We start from the raw sequence: 10,478 nt of genomic DNA, 5'->3' as shown, positions 1-10,478 counted from the left end.
CCCCCCAGTTTCTGGGAAAATGTAAACGTTGACGTTGAAGTCAAAGTCAGATAGTCAAACTATTGATGTGAAGTCCTTAGCACATAGAGTCACAGTTTTTAACTTACAGATTTTTCTTCTGTTGTCATCAAGGTTGCTTTTCGGCATCCCAGAGTAGTTTTCAAAGCTTCAAGCGTTTGGCCAATTGTTAACCACAGACTCGATCAAAACAAGCTTCTGTCAATCTAATGTTACCGCCGTATTTAGGCGCAAGTTACGTGTTTTGTGTGTGCTTGTGTGGCACGAATGCTTCAGCTGACAGCACGAGTGCCACACAAGGCACAGAGCACACAAAATGTACAATCACCCGGGCGCTTGCCAAAATGAACCAACAAGTTCAGACTTCTTCTAGCTTTGCATTTTCCCGAATGTTACACCGATAAAGAAACTTGACATTGAAAATAAACTCGGAGGATAAGAGTGATTAATAAAGAAAGCTGATTCTTTGAACCTTACGCCTTTCTTTCTTTTTTTTTTTACAAGTAGTCAGAAATAACACTGTGACCTGTTATGTAGAGAAGAAAGTCTGTTTTCCTGTGTAAGATAGTCTGCTGCAGATCCCACCCTTCAAGTTATAATAATAGCTGGGCCTCTGCTGTTCAGGTTAGTAGAGATAGTATAATCTACAGGGCAACAGGTTAGAAAAAACTGGAATATTTCTTTGGGGGAAAAAAGAGGTAAACATATTAATCAAAGGTTACAGCACTGGGTATATATTTACTTTGGGGTAAGCTGCCTTTAACTCATTTTTGACTTCGTTCCGAATAAGCGTGGACTGTGTGTGAGATTGCTTGATGCACAACATTTCTCTTTATTATTAATTAAGAGTTGGGTCCCCCTAATCCAGGAGTCTTCCAACCTGGCCCTTTTGTGACTCGTGGACTTCAACTCCCAGGATCCCTCAGCCAGCCACATGTCATAAAAGGGCCAAGTTTGAAGACCCCTGCCCTAATTTAAGTTGTTTAAAAAGTGCTGAGTAGCTGAGAAAGTGTGGACTTCACTAGTAAGCTATGGAGATGGGAGATTGAAAGCTTTGCTTCAGTTTTCCGGGCTAATGCAAAGTGAGGAGGGTTTGTGTGCAGTTTTGCTTAAGGGTGTGATTGTTAAACATCGGTATTATTTTTAAAAAAAAAACAATGCAAAGTGTAGGCACCGCTTTTCAAAAAGAGCTCCGGTGTTGCGATAGACATGGCAATCTATGGTTTACTGTGACAGAAGTGTACCGAAGGTCAAGCGAATTTAGAAATGGTGTTTGCTCCTAAAGGTTGGTTAATCCTTATTATGCTTTGTTTGAACAGAACCAGCTTCGTCACTGGTCCAAATGTAGCCTTCCGTTTACACCGGTTCATTTACTGACCGTTCAAAGCTTCACCGCCGCTGCAAAAAGTGACCTACCACCGTTTTTCACAGTTACGACCTTTGCGGCATCCCCAGGATCGCATGATCCAAATTCAGGCACCTGGCAACTGGTTCATACTGATGACGGTTGCTATGTCCCCCGGGGTCACGTGATCCCCTTTGACAAGCAGCATCAATGGGGGAAGCCAGATTCATTTCACAACCGGTTTACTAACTTAACCAGCTGCGGCGATTCACTCGAACAAATGTCACAGGACAGGTCGTAAAATGGGGCAAGATTCACTTAGCCAATGTCTCGCTCAACGGCAGAAATTTTGGGCTCAGTCGCGCCCGTAAAGTCAAGGACTAGCCGCGTACCTGAGTTGCGGCATATTTCAAGCAAACAATTTAAGAGGAAGCCTTGCTTTGTTGTTCCGTCACAAAGCTCAGTGAATAAAAACCAGAACGTTAAAGCTTCTGAATTTCTCAAACACGACCTAGATAGAACAAGAGAGAGAAGGTGGATCCACATGTCATCACACCGTGTAGATATCACTAAATCCTGCGTCGCTCGTTTACATTCTAAACAAAAGCTTAGCTTAAAGTTTCAAGATTTAGTTGCTGGTGTATTATTATTTTGTTTCCTAAAAGATAATCTTGGATAGAGACAGGGCTGTAAGTTTTCAGCAGTTTTGGACTGAGATCTCCACAAACTTAAGCATCATCTCATCTGGTTAATACGCCGTAAGATCCCAGATCTGTAAAACTGGATGGGAAGTCAGAAAACGCGCAGAAGTTGGCAGTGGTAAACCTCTTGTTTTTCTTGCCGCTCAGAAAATTACACGGGCATGTTCAGATCGTCACTGAGCTGAGGGTGGCGTTGCCTATTTACTCCGTAATACTCAAATTGTGGCATTCTCAACGGAGATTCTTCTATCGAACTGATTTGCGTGAATAGATGTACCAAGGTAGACTAGAGACAGGACAGCCGTTTGTCTGAAACGATATGGGGTTCTCCTGCTTGAGCGGGGTGGGGGGGGGTTGGGCTAGAAGACCTCTTAAGGTCCCGTCCGACTCCGTCGCTCTGCTAGCCTAAAACGATGCTCCGATTTTATTTTCATTTTTATGTGGTCGACATAACGGGAATCACCCTTAGGGTCCCCGTTCGTTATTTTTGGATCTTACGTTAAAAGTCGCTTTAATGTTTTGGAGCAGCTTGGGGTGGAGAAGAACCATCGGCGGCGGCGGTGGCGGCGGCGTTGCCTTACGGCAGATCCTAATCCGGTTTCCTAAGGAATAGAGAGACTGTTGTTTTGATTCCTCTTCATTGACCGACGACTGACTGTGTTTGCGAGTTTGTTGGTGGCAGAAGCCGTCTGCCCCTTCTCCGTCTGACAGCCGGGGAGGTCAGGAAAGGTCACCTAGATGTTTCTCCGGCCTTCTAGCCAAGAGAGAGAGAGAGAGAAAGAAAGAAAAAGAGAGCAAGCCACCAGCCCTGTTTCCTGTTCTTTGTTTCAAGGCTGGTCTTTGCGTCACACATTCCAAGTAGCATATGTGTGTTCTTTCCTGTTTCAGGCTGTTTTCTGCTCGATCAGTAGCCCAGACCTGTCCCCCTTGTCGCTGCCCCAACAACGCACAATCTCCACCCAGCAAATTATCATGTCTCTGCACACTCCCGGATTGCCTTAAAAAAAAAACAACCGCCTGCGTTATGTCACCACCGAAGAGTCGGGTCTTAACCCTTTTTAACTCGCTGCAGGCGGCAATCTCGTTTATTTTAGCCTATCCAACCGAGGAATGATTTCTTTTCTGGATTGGATTGCATTTTTATTTTTTAAAAATTTTTGGAAGGAAAGGCGTAGAGGTGGTGCTTTTTTTATTTTTAATGGGGTGGTGATATATTTGGGAAACGAGAAGGAAAGCCGTTTGGCAGTTTCCACCAACACGCATCAGCTCTGCAGGAACGTCGGGCGATGAGACCTCTTTTAATTCTACTTTTCAGGGCACCCTGAAAAGACGCTTTTATCTGCACATGACCTGTTAAATAACAACGCGTAAATGTACACCTCTAAAAAAATGGGGGAGAACGGTTGTGTAAGCTTGCGCTCACAAATGGTTGCTGATGGTTTCTGTCCTTGGGGGGGGGTAGGGTTTTGCGTTGCTCATGTTATTATTGATTGTGTGTTTATTGCTCAGGGAGACTGACTAGATGGACAGACCGAGAACTTTATTCTGCCTGGCTGTCCAGTCAGCCTCAATTTTGCAAGTTTTCCGGGAATCGTTTAGGATTAGTTTCAACAACCGTTTGCGACAGAGATTCTGAGCGATCTTGGCACTTCCTCACAGCCCCTGTGTTCACAACCCGAGGAAGCAGAATTTCAGAATTCAGGATGAAAAAATAATAATAATAATCAAATGTGTAGGAATTAGGAAGGCCCTGGGTATTTGGCTGAGTTCAGATTTTGCACTGGGTCCTGTCTGTGCATCAACCTGGGGAAATAGACACGATGCAGTTTAAAACTCTTTCAGAAAGGAATCCGCTTGATGGTTCTTCCTAATAACAGAAAATTATGCTTAGGCTATTTGATCAGACACATTCCCTGGCCTATCAGCTGAGAAACAGGACACAATCAACAGTGTGAGCAAGTAGGCACAAAATGCTGACGGGGAAGTTTCAAGTGAGAACTTTAAAAATCTACATGATTATTGCTCGGTGTTGCTAGCAAATGAGCTAAAGTTGCATTTTGCACACACCGCATCTTCCTGAGGACTCGATGACTATTTATAAATAAGTGAGACGAGAGGGCTGAGACAGTGTCCCCAGTCAGCTGTAATTCCATACCATTAAAATACTAATTTCCTCACCCAGCTTTGTATGAATTAAAAAAAAAAAAGTAAAAACATACAGAAATTAAACAGGCCCACTCTGGTGTGTTTGCGTACAGAAGGAAAGGTTGCAATTCTCTGCATTTTGTCCACATCGAAAAATAACTTATTCAAGGAAACTACATTGTTCCATTATTGGACAAGGAACAGCTGGAAGTTTTTCAATAAACAAAACAGCTTAAATTCTTTCACTTTGCTTTTTTTTCTTTCATGTAATAAAATTTCAGTCCTTGATTTAGGTTGAGGGACCGCACAAAGTTAACAACAAGTTAACAACAGCACTGAAAGAAAAGTGATTTATTTATAACCATTTTTCCACACCACCGTTACGGCATCCCCACGGTCAGTTGATCAAAATTGGGACGCTTGGCAGTGGACTCGTATTTATGACAGTGGCAGTGTCCAGCGGCCTTGTGATCCACTTTTGTGACCTTTGAACAGCCAAGTTTTGCTTAATGACCGTATTCCTAGCTTAACCGCTGCAGTGATTCGCTTAATATGCGTGGACAGAAAGGTCGTAAAATGGGGCAACATTCCCTTAACAAACGTCTCACTTAGCAACTGAAATTTTACTCAGTTGCGGTTGTAAGTCGGGGGGGAGAGACTACATGTATTATCTTTTACGTTGTGCTGTCTCAGTCAAGAGTAAAAAGTTTATGCGGAGTAGCAGATGTCTATATTTGCAGGACTTTGAGCAGGTCATAGACAAGGTGTGTATGTAGCCACCCAGTTGCACTGCCAGTTGGATTCTTTTGACACGCAAAGAGGCGGGAAAATTTTTTTCACAACATCCTTGTCTTGAGGAGTCACAGCTAAAGGATGCAACTGAAGGCAGATCAGGTTGTGCGTGTTGTCTAAGGGAGACTGTTTCACACACGTGCCGCCGTCTCTGGTAGCTCGCCGCTTTCTGTCACATGAAGCTCCACCCGTGATCAGAGCTGGATGCAACATTTACCTCAGTGGAATGTTTGTTAGCCTAATTGATTTGGAGCTGGGGATTGCCATATTTTACCACTAAAACTTTGTGGTGCAGTTAGCTGGATTTTTCTGGCCAGTTACACAACGCACAAAACCTGGGGTATCCAACAAAGAAGAGCAACAAAGATGATCAAGGGACTGGAGGCTAAAACATAGCGAAGAACGGCTGCAGGAATTGAGTATGTCTAGTTTAATGAAAAGATGGATTTTGGGGGGACACGATAGCTGTATCCCAGTATCTCAGGGGCTGCCCCAAAGAAGAGGGAGTCAAGCTATTCTCCAAAGCGCCTGAAGGCAGGACAAGAAGCAACGGATGGAAACTAACCAAGGAGAGAAGCAACCTAGAACTAAGGAGGAATTTCTTGACAGTTAGAAAAATTAATCCGTGGGACAACTTGCCTCCAGAAGTTGTGGGTGCTCCAACACTGGATGTTTTTAAGAAGAGATTGGACAACCATTTGTCTGAAATGGTATAGGGTTTCCTGCCTGAGCAGGGGGTTGGACTAGAAGACCTCCAAGGTCCCTTCTGATTCTGTCATTCTATTCTATTCTATTCCTATTCTATTCTATTCTTATTTCATTTCTATTCTATTCTATTCTATTCTATTCTATTCTATTCTATTCTATTCTATTCTATTCTATTCTATTCTATTATTCTATTCTATTCTATTCTATTCTATTCTATTCTATTCTATTCTATTCTATTCTATTCTATTCTATTATTCTATTCTATTCTATTCTATTCTATTCTATTCTATTCTATTATTCTATTCTATTCTATTCTATTCTATTCTATTCTATTCTATTCTATTCTATTCTATTCTATTCTATTCTATTCTATTCTATTCTATTCTATTCTATTCTATTCTAGGCAACTTCAAGACCTGTTGGACTTCAATTCCCAGAATTCTGGGGGTTGAAATCCACCAGTCTTAAACGTTGCCAAGGTTGGGCACCCCCGTGTTAAACCACGATTTGGGAAGCAGAATAAATTTTGCTTCGTGTTAGGGTTAACAGCATTTTGAATCTTACTGACTGGCGGATTGCAAGCAAATAAACAGTATTTAGCTTAGGAGAACTTTGAGCCTAAGCTGGTTTCTTTAATCTAACCCCAGTTAAACATAACTGTCGTCCAAAAACAGAATGAGGCAACGTGGAAGTAACTCCCCCAAAGAAGCTTAATCATTCTTTTTCTGATCTATACAAAAGAGAGTCGAGGCTTGTTACAGCCTGTTGCTATTTCTGCTTGTCACTCTAAGCAAGGTTTTGCAGAGGGATAGGCAGAATAAAAATATCTAGAGCTGATCGTGGGGAAGGTAAAAAAGGGAGGGAGAGGAGAGGAGAGGAGAGGAGAGGAGAGGAGAGGAGAGGAATGGAAGGAAGGAAGGAAGGAAGGAAGGAAGGAAGGAAGGAAGGAAGGAAGGCATAATAGGCAAAAGAAAACGAGGGAGAGAAGGAAAAAAGGTAGGTTAAGGAGAATTCATGACTAGAAAATGAGATTACGTTCTCAGAAGGTTAAAAAAAACTCAAAATAACTCGATTTTTTTTAGCATAAGATGAGACAGACAAAAACCTAGCCATCCTGTCCATATTGCATTAATTCACAACAATAAACTAGCATTTCTGGAATCCCTACAATATCTGTTTCTCCATCTGGCCTACTTTGAAGGGCTGGGGCATCGTCGGAAGACTAAGCCAAGCGAACAGGCTAAGAGGATGTAGACTTGACCAAGATCACATCGTGGAATGCTGGCCAATTCCAGCTTACCTGAAGTAGAGCAGAAACCATCTTCGTCTTTCTGTTTACATGGGAGACGGGTGTGTGTGTGTGTGTTCACCAGCTTAGTTGGACTTTGCCTGCTAGACATGCATGCTCTTGAGAAGGTTGGGGCGGCCCTTTTGCAGAACTGCCGTTAAGTTGCAAAAAGCTTTTCCTCGTGTAAAGGAGTATGCTTTGCACCTCAAACACCGCAACGTAGTTTGCCTAATCCTGGTTGATTGAAATCAACGTTAATTGGCTGGATTTGCAAAGCTTAAGCCACCTTGGTTGGGTTTGCAGAAGGGGTGGGTCCTCAAGCGGGCCACGTTTCATTACCCATCTGGAGAAGGTCATCAGTGCTAGAAGGCTAAAGCAATCCCCACTCCCTACTAGCACTGATGATGTTCCCTAGTTGGGTAACGAGACGTCTGCAAGAAAAACTCGGAGAACATCAAAAAAACCGCTTCCGAGAGAAGATATTTTTGTGTTATGTTTTTCACTTGGATACCACTTTGGATTTTGTGCTTGTGACAAAAAAGAGAGGGAACTTTGGTTTTGTCGATTAGATACATTTGTCATGATAGAAACGGCTAGTTCTATATTAATGTGAAACAGCAAACAGTTGAGACTGGAGTGTTGCTATCTTGTACTGTGCTAAAACAAATCAACGCCTTTTTTATTTACTTATTTATTTTCCCTTGTGCCTCACACCTTCTTTCTCTCCTTTTCTTTCCCTTAATCTATTTCTATTTCTCTTTGCATTTTATATATTAAATAAAATTTAATAATAATAATAAAAAAGGAGTAACACGTACCTAGACGTTCCTTTTTTTCCCCCATTACATTCTAATCAACTTCAGTCAGAGAATTTTTTTTTTCTTCCCAGGACACCTGGATGGCAATACATTTTTATTTAATTGCAGCAAGGTAAATTGCTTAATTGCATGCTTAAGCATTGTGTGTGTGTGTGTGTGTGTGTGTGTGTGTGTGTGTGTGTGTGTGTAGGGCACCGTTTTGCCAACTCCATGCTTACTATGGACAACCATTGCTTTCGTGAGTCTTAAGATCATGGCAGGCTGTCTTTGTAATTTAGTTTTTTAAAACGATGGGTGCAAACTTTCGCTTCGCTGGAAATTTACACTGCAATAAAATATGATTAAAGAAATATACCGTTGGCAAAAATGCATGGAATTTTATGTGGCAATAATTGGGCAATATAAGCTATCTCTTGAGAGAGAACTGTCAAGATTTTTATTTTTATTTTTTTTGCCTCCTGGCATCAGGACGAGAAGGAAATAAGAGACTAAATAGATTTAAAAGCATTATAGAAATATAGTGTAAACAGCCATCAAAGGACCCAGATCTCATGTTTCTCTGTATCAGAGAATAAAAAGTTTCTTTGAAATAGGCCTTCAGACCAAAAGGCTCTTTGGTTTGAAAATTTGTGTCTTTGATGGCGCAGTATCCAGAATTTAACACCTTTGCTTTGAAGTCAAAACCATTACATTCATTTTTAATTACATTCATTTTTCTGTGTTCTTAGAGCTGTGGATGCGTTCCTAGAATTTTTGGTCCCCATCCAGGTGGACCTTACTAATAATTTTTACAATAACGTTATGAAAAGCAGTCCACAAATTAAAAAGGATATGGCAGTTGCATTCTTAAACCGTTATGCACCTAGGTTTTACATACAGTCCTCAACATACAACAGTTCATTTGGTGATTGTTCAAGGTTACAACGGCATTGGAAAAATTGAATTATGACAATTTTTCACCCTTAACGGCCTTTCAAAATTCAGACGCTTGGCAACTGACTCACGTTTATGACAGTTGCCCTGTCACGGGGGTGGGTGGGAGGGTGTCACGTGATTTCCCCCTTTTGCGACCTTCTGTCAGTGGGGGAAGCCAGGATCACTTCATAACCGTGTTAGTAACTAAACAGCTGCAGCGATTCATTTAACGACCGTGGCAAGGAAGGTCGTAAAATGGGGCAAAACTCACTGAGCAACTGTCTCAGTTGTAGCCACAGACAGTTTGGGCTCATAAGTTGAGGACCAGCTGTAATTTCCGACAGAATGGAGGCTGCCCATCACGTTTGTAAGTTGCGACAGTCGTTAATCGGATCACCCAAGGGACTGACCCAATTTTACAACGTTTTTGCAGCGGTCATTTAAGTGAATCCAACGGTCGTTAAGCAGACCAATGGTTTGCTATGGCTGGGTTGGGCTAAAAACTGGAGGTAAATATCAGCTATCGGCAAAGCTGTCGCAAAAGACAGTCACTTGGCCACAGGCCTCTGCGAACGGTGGATCACAAAAGTGGATCACATAAGCACAGGGACAACTGGCCATCGGACGATCAGAATCAGCTCATAAGTATCCCTAGGGATGTCTGTGGTAACGTCGGCCTCTAAGTGGCTGGTTATAAACTGAGGACTACCCACATGCCAGTATAAAATGTACTTCTTTGATGCCTCTCAAATTTGTCGTGTCATTGTAGACCGTCTGAGGACCTCTTTTTTGAGATCATGCGGATTTTTTCTGTTTTATTGAAGGTATTTGAAGATTTCTCATTTTTCACTAACAGTTGCGAATTAAAAAGCTGTATCGTTTCCGCAACTTAAACTAATGTGTATGTTTAAATTCAAAAATTTAAATGTATTTATCCCATTAAGATTGATCATTATTGTAGGATTAATCCCATTCAGAGGACCTCAAGTGTAGTGGACAAAAAAAATCTTATTTAGGCTTCACCCTCAGATAAAACGTAGAAGTCTGTGGCTTTGAAAATACACCAGGCGATTTTCATAAACACAGATAGTCCTCGGCTTACGGTCACAGTCGAGCCAAAAATTTCTGTTGCTAAGTGAGACATTTGTTAAGTGAATTTTACCTCACTTTACGACCTTGCTGAGTGAACTACTGCAGTGGTTAAGTTAATAACACAGTTGTTAAGTGAATCTGGCTTCCCCATTGATCTAGGTGACCCCAGGATATGAGACAAGTTGTCAAGCAGCTGAATTTCGATCATGGGATGCCACAACAGTCGTAAGTGTGAAACATGGTTGTAAGTCACTTTTTCCAGGGCCGTTGTAACTTCGAACGATCACTAAGTAAACTCTCGTAAGTCGAGGACTACCTGTATTGTATAAAGCTATGTCACATGGATAAATTACGGACGCTACATAAATGTGTATGAAGTAAGTGAATTTTATGAAAGTCAAGTACATTTGAATTTAACAGAGATTTGGCTACCTCAGATACCCATTGCCTTCCAGTTGTGGCCGAACCGGTGTTTTAATTCCAGTGAAGATAAATCAGGAAAAGATTGTGCATTTCTGTTAACCATCTTGGTTAGATTTAGCCATAAATCAGTGTTTTATTGTAACTTTAATGCTCTTAGTCATAGGAAGTGCTTTATAATAACGAGAAAGTTTCTCTGCAGCCAACACGGAAGTTTTTTTTTTCATTCCAAAGAC

This window comes from Vipera ursinii, assembly GCF_947247035.1.
Source record: "Vipera ursinii genome assembly, chromosome: 7".
In the NCBI taxonomy this organism is placed as follows: Eukaryota; Metazoa; Chordata; class Lepidosauria; order Squamata; family Viperidae; genus Vipera; species Vipera ursinii.
This window is presented reverse-complemented; position numbering follows the sequence as displayed.